The 25,091-nt window shown below is 40.8% G+C and overlaps 1 protein-coding gene across 1 annotated transcript in view; it reads left to right on the top strand.

The window, feature by feature from the left end:
• Positions 1 to 25,091, top strand: part of LOC128697156 (aminoacylase-1) — a 102,315-nt gene that overhangs the window by 37,145 nt on the left and 40,079 nt on the right. The window lies entirely within an intron of this gene.

The following is a 25,091-nucleotide window of genomic DNA, read 5'->3' on the forward strand; positions in this document are numbered from 1 at the left end:
CTATTATCATGTGAGTCTATTATCCTGTGAGTCTATTATCCTGTGAGTCTATTATCCTGTGAGTCTATTATCCTGTGAGTCTATTATCCTGTGAGTCTATCATCCTGTGAGTCTATTATCCTGTGAGTCTATTATCCTGTGAGTCTATTATCCTGTGAGTCTATTATCCTGTGAGTCTATTATTCTGTGAGTCTATTATCCTGTGTGTGTATTATCCAGTGAGTCTATTATCCTGTGAGTCTATTATCCTGTGAGTCTATTATCCAGTGAGTCTATTATCCAGTGAGTCTATTATCCTGTGAGTCTATTATCCTGCTAGTCTATTATCCTGTGAGTCTATTATCCTGTGAGTCTATTATCCTGTGAGTCTAATTATCCTGTGAGTCTATTATCCTGTGAATCTATTATCCAGTGAGTCTATTATCCTGTGAGTCTATTATCATGTGAGTCTATTATCCTGTGAGTCTATTATCCTGTGAGTCTATTATCCTGTTAGTCTATTATCCTGTGAGTCAATTATCCAGTGAGTCTATTATCCTGTGAGTCTATTATCCTGTGAGTCTATTATCCTGTGAGTCTATTATCCTGTGAGTCTATTATCCTGTGAGTCTATTATTCTGTGAGTCTATTATCCAGTGAGTCTATTATCCTGTGAGTCTATTATCCTGTGAGTCTATTATCCAGTGAGTCTATTATCCTGTGAGTCTATTATCCTGTGAGTCTATTATCCTGTTAGTCTATTATCCTGTGAGTCTATTATCCTGTGAGTCTATTATCCTGTGAGTCTATTATCATATGAGTCTATTATCCTGTGAGTCTATTATCCTGTGAGTCTATTATCCAGTGAGTCTATTATCCTGTGAGTCTATTATCCTGTGAGTCTATTATCCAGTGAGTCTATTATCCAGTGAGTCTATTATCCTGTGAGTCTATTATCCTGTTAGTCTATTATCCTGTGAGTCTATTATCCTGTGAGTCTACTACCCTGTGAGTCTAATTATCCTGTGAGTCTATTATCCTGTGAATCTATTATCCAGTGAGTCTATTATCCTGTGAGTCTATTATCATGTGAGTCTATTATCCTGTGAGTCTATTATCATGTGAGTCTCTTATCCTGTGAGTCTATTATCCAGTGAGTCTATTATCCTGTTAGTCTATTATCCTGTTAGTCTATTATCCTGTTAGTCTATTATCCTGTTAGTCTATTATCCTGTGAGTCTATTATCCTGTGAGTCTAATTATCCTGTGAGTATATTATCCTGTGAGCTTATTATCCTGTGAGTCTATTATCCTGTGAGTCTATTATCCTGTGAGTCTATTATCCAGTGAGTCTATTATCCAGTGAGTCTATTATCCAGTGAGTCTATTATCCTGTTAGTCTATTATCCTGTTAGTCTATTATCCTGTGAGTCTATTATCCTGTGAGTCTATTATCCTGTGAGTCTAATTATCCTGTGAGTCTATTATCCTGTGAATCTATTATCCAGTGAGTCTATTATCCTGTGAGTCTATTATCATGTGAGTCTATTATCCTGTGAGTCTATTATCCTGTGAGTCTATTATCCTGTGAGTCTATTATCCTGAGAGTCTATTATCCTGTGAGTCTATTATCCTGTGAGTCTATTATCCTGTGAGTCTATTATCCTGTGAGTCTATTATTCTGTGAGTCTATTATCCTGTGAGTGTATTATCCAGTGAGTCTATTATCCTGTGAGTCTATTATCCTGTGAGTCTATTATCCAGTGAGTCTATTATCCAGTGAGTCTATTATCCTGTGAGTCTATTATCCTGCTAGTCTATTATCCTGTGAGTCTATTATCCTGTGAGTCTATTATCCTGTGAGTCTAATTATCATGTGAGTCTATTATCCTGTGAATCTATTATCCAGTGAGTCTATTATCCTGTGAGTCTATTATCATGTGAGTCTATTATCCTGTGAGTCTATTATCCTGTGAGTCTATTATCCTGTTAGTCTATTATCCTGTGAGTCTAATATCCAGTGAGTCTATTATCCTGTGAGTCTATTATCCTGTGAGTCTATTATCCTGTGAGTCTATTACCCTGTGAGTCTATTATCCTGTGAGTCTATTATTCTGTGAGTCTATTATCCTGTGAGTCTATTATCCAGTGAGTCTATTATCCTGTGAGTCTATTATCCTGTGAGTCTATTATCCAGTGAGTCTATTATCCTGTGAGTCTATTATCCTGTGAGTCTATTATCCTGTTTGTCTATTATCCTGTGAGTCTATTATCCTGTGAGTCTATTATCCTGTGAGTCTATTATCATATGAGTCTATTATCCTGTGAGTCTATTATCCTGTGAGTCTATTATCCTGTGAGTCTATTATCATGTGAGTCTATTATCCTGTGAGTCTATTATCCTGTGAGTCTATTATCCTGTGAGTCTATTATCCTGTGAGTCTATTATCATGTGAGTCTATTATCCTGTGAGTCTATTACCCTGTGAGTCTATTATCATGTGAGTCTATTATCCTGTGAGTCTATTATCCTGTGAGTCTATTATCCTGTGAGTCTATTATCCTGTGACTCTATTATCCAGTGAGTCTATTATCCTGTGAGTCTATTATCCTGTGAGTCTATTATCATGTTAGTCTATTATCCTGTGAGTCTATTATCCAGTGAGTCTATTATCCTGTGAGTCTATTATCCCGTGAGTCTATTATCATGTGAGTCTATTATCCTGTGAGTCTATTATCATGTGAGTCTATTATCCTGTGAGTCTATTATCCTGTGAGTCTATTATCCTGTGAGTCTATTATCCAGTGAGTCTATTATCCTGTGAGTCTATTATCCTGTGAGTCTATTATCATGTGAGTCTATTATCCTGTGAGTCTATTACCCTGTGAGTCTATTATCCTGTGAGTCTATTATCCTGTGAGTCTACTATCCTGTGAGTCTATTATCCAGTGAGTCTATTATCCTCTGAGTCTATTATCCTGTGAGTCTATTATCATGCGAGTCTATTATCATGTGAGTCTATTATCCTGTGAGTCTATTATCCTGTGAGTCTATTATCCTGTGAGTCTATTATCCTGTGAGTCTATTATCCTTTGAGTGTATTATCCTGTGAGTCTATTATCCTGTGAGCCTATTATCCTGTGGGTCTATTATCCTGTAAGTCTATTATCCTGTGAGTCTATTATCCTTTGAGTGTATTATCCTGTGAGTCTATTATCCTGTGAGCCTATTATCCTGTGGGTCTATTATCCTGTAAGTCTATTATCCTGTGAGTCTATTATCCTGTGAGTCTATTATCCTGTGAGTCTATTATCATGTGAGTCTATTATCCTGTGAGTCTATTACCCTGTGAGTCTATTATCCTGTGAGTCTATTATCCTGTGAGTCTATTATCCTGTGAGTCTATTATCCTGTGAGTCTATTATCCTGTGAGTCTATTATCATGTGAGTCTATTATCCTGTGAGTCTAGTATCCTGTGAGTCTATTATCCTGTGAGTCTATTATCCTGTGAGTCTATTATCCTGTCAGTCTATTATCCTGTGAGTCTATTATCCTGTGAATCTATTATCCATGTGAGTCTATTATCCTGTGAGTCTATTATCATGTGAGTCTATTATCCTGTGAGTCTATTATCCTGTGAGTCTATTATCCTGTGAGTCTATTATCCTGTGAGTCTATTACCCTGTGAGTCTATTATCCTGTGAGTCTATTATCCTGTGAGTCTATTATCCTGTGAGTCTATTATCGTGTGAGTCTATTATCCTGTGAGTCTATTATCCAGTGAGTCTATTATCCTGTTAGTCGATTATCCTGTTAGTCTATTATCCTGTTAGTCTATTATCCTGTTAGTCTATTATCCTGTGAGTCTATTATCCTGTGAGTCTAATTATCCTGTGAGTATATTATCCTGTGAGCTTATTATCCTGTGAGTCTATTATCCTGTGAGTCTATTATCCAGTGAGTCTATTATCCAGTGAGTCTATTATCCAGTGAGTCTATTATCCTGTTAGTCTATTATCCTGTTAGTCTATTATCCTGTGAGACTATTATCCTATGAGTCTATTATCCTGTGAGTCTAATTATCCTGTGAGTCTATTATCCTGTGAATCTATTATCCAGTGAGTCTATTATCCTGTGAGTCTACTATCATGTGAGTCTATTATCCTGTGAGTCTATTATCCTGTGAGTCTATTATCCTGAGAGTCTATTATCCTGTGAGTCTATTATCCTGTGAGTCTATTATCCAGTGAGTCTATTATCCTGTGAGTCTATTATCCTGCGAGTATTATCCTGTGAGTCTATTATCCTGTGAGTCTATTATCCTGTGAGTCTATTATTCTGTGAGTCTATTATCCTGTGAGTCTATTATCCAGTGAGTCTATTATCCTGTGAGTCTATTATCCTGTGAGTCTATTATCCAGTGAGTCTATTATCCAGTGAGTCTATTATCCTGTGAGTCTATTATCCTGTTAGTCTATTATCCTGTGAGTCTATTATCCTGTGAGTCTATTACCCTATGAGTCTAATTATCCTGTGAGTCTATTATCCTGTGAGTCTATTATCCTGTGAGTCTATTACCCTGTGAGTCTATTATCCTGTGAGTCTATTATTCTGTGAGTCTATTATCCTGTGAGTCTATTATCCAGTGAGTCTATTATCCTGTGAGTCTATTATCCTGTGAGTCTATTATCCAGTGAGTCTATTATCCTGTGAGTCTATTATCCTGTGAGTCTATTATCCTGTTTGTCTATTATCCTGTGAGTCTATTATCCTGTGAGTCTATTATCCTGTGAGTCTATTATCATATGAGTCTATTATCCTGTGAGTCTATTATCCTGTGAGTCTATTATCCTGTGAGTCTATTATCATGTGAGTCTATTATCCTGTGAGTCTATTATCCTGTGAGTCTATTATCCTGTGAGTCTATTATCCTGTGAGTCTATTATCATGTGAGTCTATTATCCTGTGAGTCTATTACCCTGTGAGTCTATTATCATGTGAGTCTATTATCCTGTGAGTCTATTATCCTGTGAGTCTATTATCCTGTGAGTCTATTATCCTGTGACTCTATTATCCAGTGAGTCTATTATCCTGTGAGTCTATTATCCTGTGAGTCTATTATCATGTTAGTCTATTATCCTGTGAGTCTATTATCCAGTGAGTCTATTATCCTGTGAGTCTATTATCCCGTGAGTCTATTATCATGTGAGTCTATTATCCTGTGAGTCTATTATCATGTGAGTCTATTATCCTGTGAGTCTATTATCCTGTGAGTCTATTATCCTGTGAGTCTATTATCCAGTGAGTCTATTATCCTGTGAGTCTATTATCCTGTGAGTCTATTATCATGTGAGTCTATTATCCTGTGAGTCTATTACCCTGTGAGTCTATTATCCTGTGAGTCTATTATCCTGTGAGTCTACTATCCTGTGAGTCTATTATCCAGTGAGTCTATTATCCTCTGAGTCTATTATCCTGTGAGTCTATTATCATGCGAGTCTATTATCATGTGAGTCTATTATCCTGTGAGTCTATTATCCTGTGAGTCTATTATCCTGTGAGTCTATTATCCTGTGAGTCTATTATCCTTTGAGTGTATTATCCTGTGAGTCTATTATCCTGTGAGCCTATTATCCTGTGGGTCTATTATCCTGTAAGTCTATTATCCTGTGAGTCTATTATCCTTTGAGTGTATTATCCTGTGAGTCTATTATCCTGTGAGCCTATTATCCTGTGGGTCTATTATCCTGTAAGTCTATTATCCTGTGAGTCTATTATCCTGTGAGTCTATTATCCTGTGAGTCTATTATCATGTGAGTCTATTATCCTGTGAGTCTATTACCCTGTGAGTCTATTATCCTGTGAGTCTATTATCCTGTGAGTCTATTATCCTGTGAGTCTATTATCCTGTGAGTCTATTATCCTGTGAGTCTATTATCATGTGAGTCTATTATCCTGTGAGTCTAGTATCCTGTGAGTCTATTATCCTGTGAGTCTATTATCCTGTGAGTCTATTATCCTGTCAGTCTATTATCCTGTGAGTCTATTATCCTGTGAATCTATTATCCATGTGAGTCTATTATCCTGTGAGTCTATTATCATGTGAGTCTATTATCCTGTGAGTCTATTATCCTGTGAGTCTATTATCCTGTGAGTCTATTATCCTGTGAGTCTATTACCCTGTGAGTCTATTATCCTGTGAGTCTATTATCCTGTGAGTCTATTATCCTGTGAGTCTATTATCGTGTGAGTCTATTATCCTGTGAGTCTATTATCCAGTGAGTCTATTATCCTGTTAGTCGATTATCCTGTTAGTCTATTATCCTGTTAGTCTATTATCCTGTTAGTCTATTATCCTGTGAGTCTATTATCCTGTGAGTCTAATTATCCTGTGAGTATATTATCCTGTGAGCTTATTATCCTGTGAGTCTATTATCCTGTGAGTCTATTATCCAGTGAGTCTATTATCCAGTGAGTCTATTATCCAGTGAGTCTATTATCCTGTTAGTCTATTATCCTGTTAGTCTATTATCCTGTGAGTCTATTATCCTATGAGTCTATTATCCTGTGAGTCTAATTATCCTGTGAGTCTATTATCCTGTGAATCTATTATCCAGTGAGTCTATTATCCTGTGAGTCTACTATCATGTGAGTCTATTATCCTGTGAGTCTATTATCCTGTGAGTCTATTATCCTGAGAGTCTATTATCCTGTGAGTCTATTATCCTGTGAGTCTATTATCCAGTGAGTCTATTATCCTGTGAGTCTATTATCCTGCGAGTATTATCCTGTGAGTCTATTATCCTGTGAGTCTATTATCCTGTGAGTCTATTATTCTGTGAGTCTATTATCCTGTGAGTCTATTATCCAGTGAGTCTATTATCCTGTGAGTCTATTATCCTGTGAGTCTATTATCCAGTGAGTCTATTATCCAGTGAGTCTATTATCCTGTGAGTCTATTATCCTGTTAGTCTATTATCCTGTGAGTCTATTATCCTGTGAGTCTATTACCCTATGAGTCTAATTATCCTGTGAGTCTATTATCCTGTGAATCTATTATCCAGTGAGTCTATTATCCTGTGAGTCTATTATCATGTGAGTCTATTATCATGTGAGTCTATTATCATGTGAGTCTCTTATCCTGTGAGTCTATTATCCAGTGAGTCTATTATCCTGTTAGTCTATTATCCTGTTAGTCTATTATCCTGTTAGTCTATTATCCTGTTAGTATATTATCCTGTGAGTATATTATCCTGTGAGTCTAATTATCCTGTGAGTATATTATCCTGTGAGCTTATTATCCTGTGAGTCTATTATCCTGTGAGTCTATTATCCTGTGAGTCTATTATCCAGTGAGTCTATTATCCAGTGAGTCTATTATCCAGTGAGTCTATTATCCTGTTAATTTATTATCCTGTTAGTCTATTATCCTGTGAGTCTATTATCCTGTGAGTCTATTATCCTGTGAGTCTAATTATCCTGTGAGTCTATTATCCTGTGAGTCTATTATCCTGTGAGTCTATTATCCTGTGAGTCTATTATCCTGTGAGTCTATTATCCTGTGAGTCTATTATCCTGTGAGTCTATTATCCTGTGAGTCTATTATCCTGTGAGTCTATTATCCTGTGAGTCTATTATCCTGTGAGTCTATTATCCTGTGAGTCTATTATCCTGTGAGTCTATTATTCTGTGAGTCTATTATCCTGTGTGTGTATTATCCAGTGAGTCTATTATCCTGTGAGTCTATTATCCTGTGAGTCTATTATCCAGTGAGTCTATTATCCAGTGAGTCTATTATCCTGTGAGTCTATTATCCTGCTAGTCTATTATCCTGTGAGTCTATTATCCTGTGAGTCTATTATCCTGTGAGTCTAATTATCCTGTGAGTCTATTATCCTGTGAATCTATTATCCAGTGAGTCTATTATCCTGTGAGTCTATTATCATGTGAGTCTATTATCATGTGAGTCTATTATCCTGTGAGTCTATTATCCCGTGAGTCTATTATCCTGTTAGTCTATTATCCTGTGAGTCAATTATCCAGTGAGTCTATTATCCGGTGAGTCTATTATCCTGTGAGTCTATTATCCTGTGAGTCTATTATCCTGTGAGTCTATTATCCTGTGAGTCTATTATTCTGTGAGTCTATTATCCAGTGAGTCTATTATCCTGTGAGTCTATTATCCTGTGAGTCTATTATCCAGTGAGTCTATTATCCTGTGAGTCTATTATCCTGTGAGTCTATTATCCTGTTAGTCTATTATCCTGTGAGTCTATTATCCTGTGAGTCTATTATCCTGTGAGTCTATTATCATATGAGTCTATTATCCTGTGAGTCTATTATCCTGTGAGTCTATTATCCAGTGAGTCTATTATCCTGTGAGTCTATTATCCTGTGAGTCTATTATCCAGTGAGTCTATTATCCAGTGAGTCTATTATCCTGTGAGTCTATTATCCTGTTAGTCTATTATCCTGTGAGTCTATTATCCTGTGAGTCTACTACCCTGTGAGTCTAATTATCCTGTGAGTCTATTATCCTGTGAATCTATCATCCAGTGAGTCTATTATCCTGTGAGTCTATTATCATGTGAGTCTATTATCCTGTGAGTCTATTATCATGTGAGTCTCTTATCCTGTGAGTCTATTATCCAGTGAGTCTATTATCCTGTTAGTCTATTATCCTGTTAGTCTATTATCCTGTTAGTCTATTATCCTGTTAGTCTATTATCCTGTGAGTCTATTATCCTGTGAGTCTAATTATCCTGTGAGTATATTATCCTGTGAGCTTATTATCCTGTGAGTCTATTATCCTGTGAGTCTATTATCCTGTGAGTCTATTATCCAGTGAGTCTATTATCCAGTGAGTCTATTATCCAGTGAGTCTATTATCCTGTTAGTCTATTATCCTGTTAGTCTATTATCCTGTGAGTCTATTATCCTGTGAGTCTATTATCCTGTGAGTCTAATTATCCTGTGAGTCTATTATCCTGTGAATCTATTATCCAGTGAGTCTATTATCCTGTGAGTCTATTATCATGTGAGTCTATTATCCTGTGAGTCTATTATCCTGTGAGTCTATTATCCTGTGAGTCTATTATCCTGAGAGTCTATTATCCTGTGAGTCTATTATCCTGTGAGTCTATTATCCTGTGAGTCTATTATCCTGTGAGTCTATTATCCTGTGAGTCTATTATTCTGTGAGTCTATTATCCTGTGAGTGTATTATCCAGTGAGTCTATTATCCTGTGAGTCTATTATCCTGTGAGTCTATTATCCAGTGAGTCTATTATCCAGTGAGTCTATTATCCTGTGAGTCTATTATCCTGCTAGTCTATTATCCTGTGAGTCTATTATCCTGTGAGTCTATTATCCTGTGAGTCTAATTATCCTGTGAGTCTATTATCCTGTGAATCTATTATCCAGTGAGTCTATTATCCTGTGAGTCTATTATCATGTGAGTCTATTATCCTGTGAGTCTATTATCCTGTGAGTCTATTATCCTGTTAGTCTATTATCCTGTGAGTCTAATATCCAGTGAGTCTATTATCCTGTGAGTCTATTATCCTGTGAGTCTATTATCCTGTGAGTCTATTATCCTGTGAGTCTATTATCCTGTGAGTCTATTATTCTGTGAGTCTATTATCCTGTGAGTCTATTATCCAGTGAGTCTATTATCCTGTGAGTCTATTATCCTGTGAGTCTATTATCCAGTGAGTCTATTATCCTGTGAGTCTATTATCCTGTGAGTCTATTATCCTGTTAGTCTATTATCCTGTGAGTCTATTATCCTGTGAGTCTATTATCCTGTGAGTCTATTATCATATGAGTCTATTATCCTGTGAGTCTATTATCCTGTGAGTCTATTATCCTGTGAGTCTATTATCATGTGAGTCTATTATCCTGTGAGTCTATTATCCTGTGAGTCTATTATCCTGTGAGTCTATTATCCTGTGAGTCTATTATCATGTGAGTCTATTATCCTGTGAGTCTATTACCCTGTGAGTCTATTATCATGTGAGTCTATTATCCTGTGAGTCTATTATCCTGTGAGTCTATTATCATGTGAGTCTATTATCCTGTGACTCTATTATCCAGTGAGTCTATTATCCTGTGAGTCTATTATCCTGTGAGTCTATTATCATGTTAGTCTATTATCCTGTGAGTCTATTATCCAGTGAGTCTATTATCCTGTGAGTCTATTATCCCGTGAGTCTATTATCATGTGAGTCTATTATCCTGTGAGTCTATTATCATGTGAGTCTATTATCCTGTGAGTCTATTATCCTGTGAGTCTATTATCCTGTGAGTCTATTATCCAGTGAGTCTATTATCCTGTGAGTCTATTATCCTGTGAGTCTATTATCATGTGAGTCTATTATCCTGTGAGTCTATTACCCTGTGAGTCTATTATCCTGTGAGTCTATTATCCTGTGAGTCTACTATCCTGTGAGTCTATTATCCAGTGAGTCTATTATCCTCTGAGTCTATTATCCTGTGAGTCTATTATCATGCGAGTCTATTATCATGTGAGTCTATTATCCTGTGAGTCTATTATCCTGTGAGTCTATTATCCTGTGAGTCTATTATCCTGTGAGTCTATTATCCTTTGAGTGTATTATCCTGTGAGTCTATTATCCTGTGAGCCTATTATCCTGTGGGTCTATTATCCTGTAAGTCTATTATCCTGTGAGTCTATTATCCTGTGAGTCTATTATCCAGTGAGTCTATTATCCTGTGAGTCTATTATCCTGTGAGTCTATTATCCTGTGAGTCTATTATCCTGTGAGTCTATTATCCTGTGAGTCTATTATCCTGTTAGTTTATTATCCTGTGAGTCTATTATCCTGTGAGTCTATTATCCTGTGAGTCTATTATCCTATGAGTCTATTATCCTGTGAGTCTATTATCATGTGAGTCTATTATCCTGTGAGTCTATTATCCTGTGAGTCTATTATCCTGTGAGTCTATTATCCTGTGAGTCTATTATCCTGTGAGTCTATTATCCTGTGAGTCTATTATCCTGTAAGTCTATTATCATGTGAGTCTATTATCCTGTGAGTCTATTATCCTGTGAGTCTATTATCCTGTGAGTCTATTATCCTGTGAGTCTATTACCCTGTGAGTCTATTATCCTGTGAGTCTATTATCCTGTTAGTCTATTATCCTGTGAGTCTATTATCCTGTGAGTCTATTATCCTGTGAGTCTATTATCCTGTGAGTCTATTATCATGTGAGTCTATTATCCTGTGAGTCTATTATCCTGTGAGTCTATTATCCTGTGAGTCTATTATCCTGTGAGTCTATTATCCTGTGAGTCTATTATCCTGTGAGTCTATTATCCTGTGAGTCTATTATCATGTGAGTCTATTATCCTGTGAGTCTAGTATCCTGTGAGTCTATTATCCTGTGAGTCTATTATCCTGTGAGTCTATTATCCTGTGAGTCTATTATCCTGTGAGTCTATTATCCTGTGAATCTATTATCCATGTGAGTCTATTATCCTGTGAGTCTATTATCATGTGAGTCTATTATCCTGTGAGTCTATTATCCTGTGAGTCTATTATCCTGTGAGTCTATTATCCTGTGAGTCTATTACCCTGTGAGTCTATTATCCTGTGAGTCTATTATCCTGTTAGTCTATTATCCTGTGAGTCTATTATCCTGTGAGTCTATTATCCTGTGAGTCTATTATCCTGTGAGTCTATTATCATGTGAGTCTATTATCCTGTGAGTCTATTATCCTGTGAGTCTATTATCCTGTGAGTCTATTATCCTGTGAGTCTATTATCCTGTGAATCTATTATCCTGTGAGTCTATTATCCTGTGAGTCTATTATCATGTGAGTCTATTATCCTGTGAGTCTATTATCCTGTGAGTCTATTATCCTGTGAGTCTATTATCCTGTGAGTCTATTATCCTCTGAGTCTATTATCCTCTGAGTCTATTATCATGTGAGTCTATTATCCTGTGAGTCTATTATCCTGTGAGTCTATTATCCTGTGAGTCTATTATCCTGTGAGTCTATTATCCTGTGAGTCTATTATCATGTGAGTCTATTATCCTGTGAGTCTATTATCCTGTGAGTCTATTATCCTGTGAGTCTATTATCCTGTGAGTCTATTATCCTGTGAGTCTATTATCCTGTGTGTCTGTTATCCTGTGAGTCTGTTATCCTGTGAGTCTATTATCCTGTGAGTCTGTTATCCTGTGAGTCTGTTATCCTGTGAGTCTATTATCCTGTGAGTCTATTATCCTGTGAGTCTATTATCCTGTGAGTCTATTATCCTGTGAGTCTATTATCCTGTGAGTCTATTATCCTGTGAGTCTATTATCCTGTGAGTCTATTATCCTCTGAGTCTATTATCATGTGAGTCTATTATCCTGTGAGTCTATTATCCTGTGAGTCTATTATCCTGTGAGTCTATTATCCTGTGAGTCTATTATCCTGTGAGTCTATTATCATGTGAGTCTATTATCCTGTGAGTCTATTATCCTGTGAGTCTATTATCCTGTGAGTCTATTATCCTGTGAGTCTATTATCCTGTGAGTCTATTATCCTGTGTGTCTGTTATCCTGTGAGTCTGTTATCCTGTGAGTCTATTATCCTGTGAGTCTGTTATCCTGTGAGTCTGTTATCCTGTGAGTCTATTATCCTGTGAGTCTATTATCCTGTGAGTCTATTATCCTGTGAGTCTATTATCCTGTGAGTCTATTATCCTGTGAGTCTATTATCCTGTGAGTCTATTATCCTGTGAGTCTATTATCCTGTGAGTCTATTATCCTGTGAGTCTATTATCCTGTGAGTCTATTATCCTGTGAGTCTATTATCATGTGAGTCTATTATCCTGTGAGTCTAGTATCCTGTGAGTCTATTATCCTGTGAGTCTATTATCCTGTGAGTCTATTATCCTGTGAGTCTATTATCCTGTGAGTCTATTATCCTGTGAATCTATTATCCATGTGAGTCTATTATCCTGTGAGTCTATTATCATGTGAGTCTATTATCCTGTGAGTCTATTATCCTGTGAGTCTATTATCCTGTGAGTCTATTATCCTGTGAGTCTATTACCCTGTGAGTCTATTATCCTGTGAGTCTATTATCCTGTTAGTCTATTATCCTGTGAGTCTATTATCCTGTGAGTCTATTATCCTGTGAGTCTATTATCCTGTGAGTCTATTATCATGTGAGTCTATTATCCTGTGAGTCTATTATCCTGTGAGTCTATTATCCTGTGAGTCTATTATCCTGTGAGTCTATTATCCTGTGAATCTATTATCCTGTGAGTCTATTATCCTGTGAGTCTATTATCATGTGAGTCTATTATCCTGTGAGTCTATTATCCTGTGAGTCTATTATCCTGTGAGTCTATTATCCTGTGAGTCTATTATCCTCTGAGTCTATTATCCTCTGAGTCTATTATCATGTGAGTCTATTATCCTGTGAGTCTATTATCCTGTGAGTCTATTATCCTGTGAGTCTATTATCCTGTGAGTCTATTATCCTCTGAGTCTATTATCATGTGAGTCTATTATCCTGTGAGTCTATTATCCTGTGAGTCTATTATCCTGTGAGTCTATTATCCTGTGAGTCTATTATCCTGTGAGTCTATTATCCTGTGTGTCTGTTATCCTGTGAGTCTGTTATCCTGTGAGTCTATTATCCTGTGAGTCTGTTATCCTGTGAGTCTGTTATCCTGTGAGTCTATTATCCTGTGAGTCTATTATCCTGTGAGTCTATTATCCTGTGAGTCTATTATCCTGTGAGTCTATTATCCTGTGAGTCTATTATCCTGTGAGTCTATTATCCTGTGAGTCTATTATCCTCTGAGTCTATTATCATGTGAGTCTATTATCCTGTGAGTCTATTATCCTGTGAGTCTATTATCCTGTGAGTCTATTATCCTGTGAGTCTATTATCCTGTGAGTCTATTATCATGTGAGTCTATTATCCTGTGAGTCTATTATCCTGTGAGTCTATTATCCTGTGAGTCTATTATCCTGTGAGTCTATTATCCTGTGAGTCTATTATCCTGTGTGTCTGTTATCCTGTGAGTCTGTTATCCTGTGAGTCTATTATCCTGTGAGTCTGTTATCCTGTGAGTCTGTTATCCTGTGAGTCTATTATCCTGTGAGTCTATTATCCTGTGAGTCTATTATCCTGTGAGTCTATTATCCTGTGAGTCTATTATCCTGTGAGTCTATTATCCTGTGAGTCTATTATCCTGTGAGTCTATTATCCTGTGAGTCTATTATCCTGTGAGTCTATTATCCTGTGAGTCTATTATCCTGTGAGTCTGTTATCCTGTGAGTCTATTATCCTGTGAGTCTATTATCCTCTGAGTCTATTATCCTGTGAGTCTATTATCCTCTGAGTCTATTATCCTCTGAGTCTATTATCCTCTGAGTCTATTATCCTGTGAGTCTATTATCCTGTGAGTCTATTATCCTGTGAGTCTATTATCCTGTTAGTCTATTATCCTGTTAGTCTATTATCCTGTGAGTCTATTATCCTGTGAGTCTATTACCCTGTGAGTCTATTATCCTGTGAGTCTATTATCCTGTGAGTCTATTATCCTGTGAGTCTATTATCCTGTGAGTCTATTATCCTGTGAGTCTATTATCCTGTGAGTCTATTATCCTGTGAGTCTATTATCCTGTGAGTCTGTTATCCTGTGAGTCTATTATCCTGTGAGTCTATTATCCTCTGAGTCTATTATCCTGTGAGTCTATTATCCTCTGAGTCTATTATCCTGTGAGTCTATTATCCTCTGAGTCTATTATCCTGTGAGTCTATTATCCTGTGAGTCTATTATCCTGTGAGTCTATTATCCTGTTAGTCTATTATCCTGTTAGTCTATTATCCTGTGAGTCTATTATCCTGTGAGTCTATTATCCTGTGAGTCTATTATCCTGTGAGTCTATTATCCTGTGAGTCTATTATCCTGTGAGTCTATTATCCTGTGAGTCTATTATCCTGTGAGTTTATTATCCTGTGAGTCTATTATCCTGTGAGTCTATTATCCTCTGAGTCTATTATCCTGTGAGTCTATTATCCTCTGAGTCTATTATCCTGTGAGTCTATTATCCTCTGAGTCTATTATCCTGTGAGTCTATTATCCTGTGAGTCTATTATCCTGTGAGTCTATTATCCTGTTAGTCTATTATCCTGTTAGTCTATTATCCTGTGAGTCTATTATCCTGTGAGTCTATTACCCTGTGAGTCTATTATCCTTTTAGTCTATTATCCTGTGAGTCTATTATCCTGTGAGTCTATTATCCTGTGAGTCTATTACCCTGTGAGTCTATTATCCTGTTAGTCTATTATCCTGTGAGTCTATTATCCTCTGAGTCTATTATCCTGTTAGTCTATTATCCTGTGAGTCTATTATCCTGTGAGTCTATTATCCTGTGAGTCTATTATCCTGTGAGTCTATTATCCTGTGAGTCTATTATCCTCTGAGTCTATTATCCTGTTAGTCTATTATCCTGTGAGTCTATTATCCTGTGAGTCTATTATCCTGTGAGTCTATTATCCTGTGAGTCTATTATCCTGTGAGTCTATTATCCTGTGAGTCTATTATCCTGTGAGTCTATTATCCTGTGAGTCTATTATCCTGTGAGTCTATTATCCTGTGAGTCTATTATCCTGTGAGTCTATTATCCTGTGAGTCTATTATCCTGTGAGTCTATTATCCTGTGAGTCTATTATCCTGTGAGTCTATTATCCTGTGAGTCTATTATCCTGTGAGTCTATTATCCTGTGAGTCTATTATCCTGTGAGTCTATTATCCTGCCCATGTTTATCTTCTATTATTCTTCTTCATAATTATAATTATATTATTTAAAGGGGTCTGAGGAGAGCCGGTGGAAGGTCTCTGTCAGATGACCAAAAGTTCCAGCTGTGGGTTCTCACGTGTCTAAGATCAGCTACAGGAAACCCTCATTCTGGTTCATATTTTACCACTATCCAGGTATCCTTGGTATCCCTACTAAGATGTCTTGGTGTCCCTACTAAGACGTCTTGGTATCCCTACTAAGACGTCTTGGTATCCCTACTAAGACGTCTTGGTGTCCCTACTAAGACGTCTTGGTATCCCTACTAAGACGTCTTGGTATCCCTACTAAGACGTCTTGGCGTCCCTACTAAGACGTCTTGGTATCCCTACTAAGACGTCTTGGTATCCCTACTAAGACGTCTTGGTATCCCTACTAAGACGTCTTGGTGTCTCTACTAAAACGTCTTTGTATCCCTACTAAGAAGCCTTGGTATCCCTACTGAGAAGCCTTGGTGTCCGTACTAAGAAGCCTTGGTATCCCTACTAAGACGTCTTGGTATCCCTACTAAGACGCCTTGGTATCCCTACTAAGAAGCCTTGGTATCCCTACAGAGAAGCCTTGGTGTCCGTACTAAGAAGCCTTGGTATCCCTACTAAGACGTCTTGGTATCCCTACTAAGACGCCTTGGTATCCCTACTAAGAAGCCTTGGTATCCCTACTGAGAAGCCTTGGTGTCCGTACTAAGAAGCCTTGGTATCCCTACTAAGACGTCTTGGTGTCCCTACTAAGACGTCTTGGTATCCCTACTAAGACGTCTTGGTATCCCTACTAAGACGTCTTGGTATCCCTACTAAGACGTCTTGGTATCCCTACTAAGACGTCTTGGTATCCCTACTAAGACGTCTTGGTATCCCTACTAAGACGTCTTGGTATCCCTACTAAGACGTCTTGGTGTCAGTACTAAGACGTCTTGGTATCCCTACTAAGACGTCTTGGTATCCATACTAAGATGCCTTGGTATCCCTACTAAGATGCCTTGGTATCCGTACTAAGACGCCTTGGTATCCGTACTCAGGTACCAGGTAATCATGTACCTGGGTAAAAAAAACCACACCACGGGCGGGATTGAACCCGCGGTCAGAGAGTCTCAAAACTCCAGACCGTTGCGTTAGCCACTGGACCAACTAACGCGACGGTCTGGAGTTTTGAGACTCTCTGACCGCGGATTCTATCCCCGCCCGTGGTATGGTTTGTTTGCAATCATGTCATTACGATTTCGTGAGTCATGTTCCTGGGTATCATACATCTGACTCAACATAGACGTCCATATCTAGCAACCTTAGCCATAATCTCAAAGTTATTTCTCAGTTTTGAGAGCCACTTTGTTAGGTTAGAGATTAGTTGACACGTTACAGTCTAGTAACTGACTCCAGATGTATCGTACGTCAGTTGTGTGTGGCCAGCAGTAACAGGTTGGTTGATTAGGTGCTGATCCACCAGGAGGCCTGGTCACAGACCGGGCCTGGGGGCGTTGGCCATCGATATCCTCTACAGGTATGCTCCAGGTATACTTCAGGTACATAACAGGTATTCTCCAGGTATATTCCGGGTATACTTCAGGTATATTCCAGATATGATCCAGGTATACCTTAGGTATATTCCATATATACTCCAGGTATACTCCAGTATACTCCAGGTATACTCCAGGTATACTTCAGATATGCTCCAGGTATACTCCAGGTATATTCCAGATATACTCCAGATATACTCCAAGTATACTCCAGGTATACTTCAGGTATATTCCAGGTATACTTCAGGTACATTCCAGGTATACTCCAGGAATATTCCAGGTATATTCTAGGTATACTTCAGGTATATTCCAGATATACTCCAGGTATACTCCAGGAATATTCCAGATATACTCCAGATATACTCCAGGTATACTTCACATGTACTCCAGGTATACTCCAGGTATACTCCAGGTATACTCCAGGTATACTTCAGATGTACTCCAGGTATACTACAGGTATACTCCAGGTATACTCCAGGTATACTCCAGGTATACTTCAGATATACTCCAGGTATACTCCAGGTATACTCCAGGTATACTCCAGGTATACTTCAGATATACTCCAGGTATACTCCAGGTATACTCCAGGTATACTCCAGGTATACTCCAGGTATACTTCAGATATACTCCAGGTATACTCCAGGTATACTCCAGGTATACTCCAGGTATACTTCAGGTATACACCAGGTATACTCCAGGTATACTCCAGGTATACTTCAGATATACTCCAGGTATACTCCAGGTATACTTCAGATATACTCCAGGTATACTCCAGGTATATTCGAGGTATACTCCAGGTATACTCCAGGTATACTCCAGGTATACTCCAGATATACTCCAGGTATACTCCAGGTATACTTCAGGTATACTTCAGATATACTCCAGGTATACTCCAGGTATACTCCAGGTATACTCCAGGTATACTTCAGATATACTCCAGGTATACTTCAGGTATACTCCAGGTATACTTCAGATATACTCCAGGTATACTCCAGGTATACTACAGGTATACTCCAGGTATACTCCAGGTATACTCGAGGTATACTCCAGGTATACTTCAAATATACTCCAGGTATACTCCAGGTATACTCGAGGTATACTCGAGGTATACTCCAGGTATACTCCAGGTATACTCCAGGTATACTCCAGGTATACTCCAGGTATACTCCAGGTATACTTCAGATATACTCCAGGTATACTCCAGGTATACTCGAGGTATACTCGAGGTATACTCCAGGTATATTCCAGGTATACTCCAGGTATACTCCAGGTATACTCCAGGTATTCTCCAGGTATACTCCAGATATACTCCAGGTATACTCCAGGTATACTCCAGGTATACTCCAGGTATACTCCAGGTATACTTCAGATATACTCCAGGTATACTTCAGGTATACTCCAGGTATACTTCAGATATACTCCAGGTATACTCCAGGTATACTACAGGTATACTCCAGGTATACTCCAGGTATACTTCCGATATACTCCAAGTATACTCCAGGTATACTCGAGGTATACTCCAGGTATACTTCAAATATACTCCAGGTATACTCCAGGTATACTCGAGGTATACTCGAGGTATACTCCAGGTATACTCCAGGTATACTCCAGGTATACTCCAGGTATACTCCAGGTATACTTCAGATATACTCCAGGTATACTCCAGGTATACTCGAGGTATACTCGAGGTATACTCCAGGTATATTCCAGGTATACTCCAGGTATACTCCAGGTATACTCCAGGTATTCTCCAGGTATACTCCAGATATACTCCAGGTATACTCCAGGTATACTCCAGGTATACTCCAGGTATACTCCAGGTATACTCCAAGTATTCTCCAGGTATACTCAAGGTATACTCCAGGTATACTCCAGGTATACTTCAGGTATACTCCAGGAATATTCCAGATATACTCCAGGTATACTTCAGATATACTCCAGGTATACTCCAGGTATACTCCAGGTATTCTCCAGGTATACTCCAGGTATACTCCAGGTATACTTCAGATATACTCCAGGTATACTCCAGGTATACTCCAGGTATACTCCAGGTATACTTCAGATATACTCCAGGTATACTCCAGGTATACTCCAGGTATACTCCAGGTATACTCCAGGTATACTTCAGATATACTCCAGGTATACTCCAGGTATACTCCAGGTATACTCCAGGTATACTTCAGGTATACACCAGGTATACTCCAGGTATACTCCAGGTATACTTCAGATATACTCCACGTATACTCCAGGTATACTTCAGATATACTCCAGGTATACTCCAGGTATATTCGAGGTATACTCCAGGTATACTCCAGGTATACTCCAGGTATACTCCAGATATACTCCAGGTATACTCCAGGTATACTTCAGGTATACTTCAGATATACTCCAGGTATACTCCAGGTATACTCCAGGTATACTCCAGGTATACTTCAGATATACTCCAGGTATACTTCAGGTATACTCCAGGTATACTTCAGATATACTCCAGGTATACTCCAGGTATACTACAGGTATACTCCAGGTATACTCCAGGTATACTCGAGGTATACTCCAGGTATACTTCAAATATACTCCAGGTATACTCCAGGTATACTCGAGGTATACTCGAGGTATACTCCAGGTATACTCCAGGTATACTCCAGGTATACTCCAGGTATACTCCAGGTATACTTCAGATATACTCCTGGTATACTCCAGGTATACTCGAGGTATACTCGAGGTATACTCCAGGTATATTCCAGGTATACTCCAGGTATACTCCAGGTATACTCCAGGTATTCTCCAGGTATACTCCAGATATACTCCAGGTATACTCCAGGTATACTCCAGGTATACTCCAGGTATACTTCAGATATACTCCAGGTATACTTCAGGTATACTCCAGGTATACTTCAGATATACTCCAGGTATACTCCAGGTATATTACAGGTATACTCCAGGTATACTCCAGGTATACTTCCGATATACTCCAAGTATACTCCAGGTATACTCGAGGTATACTCCAGGTATACTTCAAATATATTCCAGGTATACTCCAGGTATACTCGAGGTATACTTCAAATATACTCCAGGTATACTCCAGGTATACTCCAGGTATACTCCAGGTATACTCCAGGTATACTTCAGATATACTCCAGGTATACTCCAGGTATACTCGAGGTATACTCGAGGTATACTCCAGGTATATTCCAGGTATACTCCAGGTATACTCCAGGTATACTCCAGGTATTCTCCAGGTATACTCCAGATATACTCCAGGTATACTCCAGGTATACTCCAGGTATTCTCCAGGTATACTCCAGATATACTCCAGGTATACTCCAGGTATACTCCAGGTATACTCCAGGTATACTCCAAGTATTCTCCAGGTATACTCAAGGTATACTCCAGGTATACTCCAGGTATACTTCAGGTATACTCCAGGAATATTCCAGATATACTCCAGGTATACTTCAGATATACTCCAGGTATACTCCAGGTATACTCCAGGTATTCTCCAGGTATACTCCAGGTATACTCCAGGTATACTCTAGGTTTACTTCAGATATACTTCAGGTATACTCCAGGTATACTCCAGGTATACTCCAGGTATACTCCAGATATACTCCAGGTATACTCCAGGTATACTCCAGGAATATTCCAGATATACTCCAGGTATACTTCAGATATATTCCAGGTATACTCCAGGTATACTCCAGGTATACTCCAGGTATACTCCAGGTATACTCCAGGTATACTCCAGATATACTCCAGGTATACTCCAGGTATACTCCAGGTATACTCCAGGTATACTCCAGGTATACTCCAGGTATACTCCAGGTATGAGGTACAGTAGAGTATTTACAAAATTAATGTTAAGAGTATTTGTTGTACAGTTTATACGTACCTTCTGTTAAACAGGACAATAAAGCAGCACCTGTGACAAGTATCTTTTATCCACCGTCCACTGTATACCTCAGTTATACATAATTAAACTGATAAATTATCATTTATAAGAACTGCAGATAACTGGGGTTATCGTTGCTTTTAAGTCAAAGTAATTGTAATATCCTGGTGGGGCCAGGAGCTGAGTCTCGACCCCTGCAACCACAATTTGGTGAGTGCGATACTTCCAGGGGGGTGTAGAATGATGGGTCTAGACCTCTCGTGATGCGAGCAACACATTATCAGGGGGATGTCAGAGCCAACATGATCCCAGGGGATGTCCCTGCCAACATGATCCCAGGGGATGTCCCAGCCAACGTGATACCAGGGGATGTCAGAGCCAACATGATCCCAGGGGATGTCCCTGCCAACATGATCCCATGGGATGTCCCAGCCAACATGATCCCAGGGGATGTCCAAGCCAACATGATCCCAGGGGATGTCAGAGCCAACATGATCCCAGGGGATGTCCCAACCAACATGATCCCAGGGGATGTCCCAGCCAACATGATCCCAGGGGATGTCCCAGCCAACATGATCCCAGGGGATGTCCAAGCCAACATGATCCCAGGGGATGTCAGAGCCAACATGATCCCAGGGGATGTCCCTGCCAACATGATCCCAGGGGATGTCCCAGCCAACATGATCCCAGGGGATGTCCCAGCCAACATGATCCCAGGGGATGTCCCAGCCAACATGATCCCAGGGGATGTCAGAGCCAACATGATCCCAGGGGATGTCCCTGCCAACATGATCCCAGGGGATGTCCCAGCCAACATGATCCCAGGGGATGTCCCAGCCAACATGATCCCAGGGGATGTCCCAGCCAACATGATCCCAGGGGATGTCAGAGCCAACATGATCCCAGGGGATGTCCCTGCCAACATGATCCCAGGGGATGTCCCAGCCAACATGATCCCAGGGGATGTCCCAGCCAACATGATCCCAGGGGATGTCAGAGCCAACATGATCCCAGGGGATGTCCCAACCAACATGATGCCAGGGGATGTCCCAGCCAACATGATCCCAGGGGATGTCCCAGCCAACATGATCCCAGGGGATGTCAGAGCCAACATGATCCCAGGGGATGTCCCTGCCAACATGATCCCAGGGGATGTCCCAGCCAACATGATCCCAGGGGATGTCCCAGCCAACATGATCCCAGGGGATGTCCCAGCCAACATGATCCCAGGGGATGTCAGAGCCAACATGATCCCAGGGGATGTCCCTGCCAACATGATCCCAGGGGATGTCCCAGCCAACATGATCCCAGGGGATGTCCCAGCCAACATGATCCCAGGGGATGTCAGAGCCAACATGATCCCAGGGGATGTCCCAACCAACATGATCCCAGGGGATGTCCCAGCCAACATGATCCCAGGGGATGTCCCAGCCAACATGATCCCAGGGGATGTCAGAGCCAACATGATCCCAGAGGATGCCCCAACCAACATGATCCCAGGGGATGTCCCAGCCAACATGATCTCAGGGGATGTCCCAGCCAACATGATCCCAGGGGATGTCAGAGCCAACATGATCCCAGGGGATGTCCCAGCCAACATGATACCAGGGGATGTCCCAGCCAACATGATCCCAGGGGATGTCCCAGCCAACATGATCCCAAGGGATGTCCCAGCCAACATGATCCCAGGGGATGTCCCAGCCAACATGATCCCAGGGGATGTCCCAGCCAACATGATCCCAGTGGATGTCCCAGCCAACGTGATACCAGGGGATGTCCCAGCCAACGTGATCCCAGGGGATGTCCCAGCCAACATGATCCCAGGGGATGTCCCAGCCAACATGATCCCAGGGGATGTCCCAGTCAACATGATCCCAGGGGATGTCAGAGCCAACATGATCCCAGGGGATGTCCCAGCCAACATGATACCAGGGGATGTCCCAGCCAACATGATCCCAGGGGATGTCCCAGCCAACATGATCCCAGGGGATGTCCCAGCCAACATGATCCCAGGGGATGTCCCAGCCAACATGATCCCAGGGGATGTCAGAGCCAACATGATCCCAGGGGATGTCCCTGCCAACATGATCCCAGGGGATGTCCCAGCCAACATGATCCCAGGGGATGTCCCAGCCAACATGATCCCATGGGATGTCAGAGCCAACATGATCCCAGGGGATGTCAGAGCCAACATGATCCCAGGGGATGTCCCTGCCAACATGATCCCAGGGGATGTCCCAGCCAACATGATCCCAGGGGATGTCCCAGCCAACATGAACCCAGGGGATGTCCCAGCCAACATGATCCCAGGGGATGTCCCAGCCAACATGATCCCAGGGGATGTCCCAGCCAACATGAACCCAGGGAATGTCCCAGCCAACATGATCCCAGGGGATGTCCCAGCCAACATGAACCCAGGGGATGTCCCAGCTAACATGATCCCAGGGGATGTCCCAGCCAACATGAACCCAAGGAATGTCCCAACCAACATGATCCCAGGGGATGTCCCAGCCAACATGATCCCAGGGGATGTCCCAGCCAACATGATCCCATGGGATGTCAGAGCCAACATGATCCCAGGGGATGTCAGAGCCAACATGATCCCAGGGGATGTCCCTGCCAACATGATCCCAGGGGATGTCCCAACCAACATGATGCCAGGGGATGTCCCAGCCAACATGAACCCAGGGGATGTCCCAGCCAACATGATCCCAGGGGATGTCCCAGCCAACATGATCCCAGGGGATGTCCCAGCCAACATGAACCCAGGGAATGTCCCAGCCAACATGATCCCAGGGGATGTCCCAGCCAACATGAACCCAGGGGATGTCCCAGCTAACATGATCCCAGGGGATGTCCCAGCCAACATGAACCCAAGGAATGTCCCAACCAACATGATCCCAGGGGATGTCCCTGCCAACATGATCCCAGGGGATGTCCCAGCCAACATGAACCCAGGGAATGTCCCAGCCAACATGATCCCAGGGGATGTCCCAGCCAACATGATCCCAGGGGATGTCCCAGCCAACATGATCCCAGGGGATGTCCCAGCCAACATGATCCCAGGAGATGTCCCAACCAACATGATCCCAGGGGATGTCCCAGCCAACATGATCCCAGGGGATGTCCCAACCAACATGATCCCAGGGGATGTCCCAGCCAACATGAACCCAGGGGATGTCCCAGCCAACATGATCCCAGGGGATGTCCCAACCAACATGATCCCAGGGGATGTCCCAGCCAACATGAACCCAGGGGATGTCCCAGCCAACATGAACCCAAGGAATGTCCCAACCAACATGATCCCAGGGGATGTCCCAACCAACATGATCCCAGGGGATGTCCCAACCAACATGATCCCAGGGGATGTCCCAGCCAACATGATCCCAGGGGATGTCCCAACCAACATGATCCCAGGGGATGTCCCAGCCAACATGATCTGGGCTCAACAACCTGGCAAGCTCCTGATGATGTGTTGATTGCAACACGAAAGGCCTAAACCTATCAAATAATAATAACCCCAGCACCTATATAGGTTACTTAAGTAAGTTTAATAGGCATAGGTAGGCAAGCTCTCATACATAATAACATTTATGTAAATTATTACCAGCCTCTGCATAAACAGTATTAAGTTAGTAATCAACCTGCAAGATTGTCCCTTAATCGTCAGGGTCTCCCTGATCAATATTTACAGTGTATGTACATAACTCGACTTATGAAATCGTAATGGCACGATTACAAATGGGTCGGGTTAGAACCCGCGGTCAGAGAGTCATGAAACTCCAGACCGACGCCTTAGCCACTGGACCAGCTGGTTACAATAAGATGCATCCAACTAGGTATATTTGTACACCATAGGAAGGTTAGTATAGGCC

Source organism: Cherax quadricarinatus, chromosome 89 (genome assembly GCF_038502225.1).
Source record: "Cherax quadricarinatus isolate ZL_2023a chromosome 89, ASM3850222v1, whole genome shotgun sequence".
NCBI lineage: Eukaryota > Metazoa > Arthropoda > Malacostraca > Decapoda > Parastacidae > Cherax > Cherax quadricarinatus.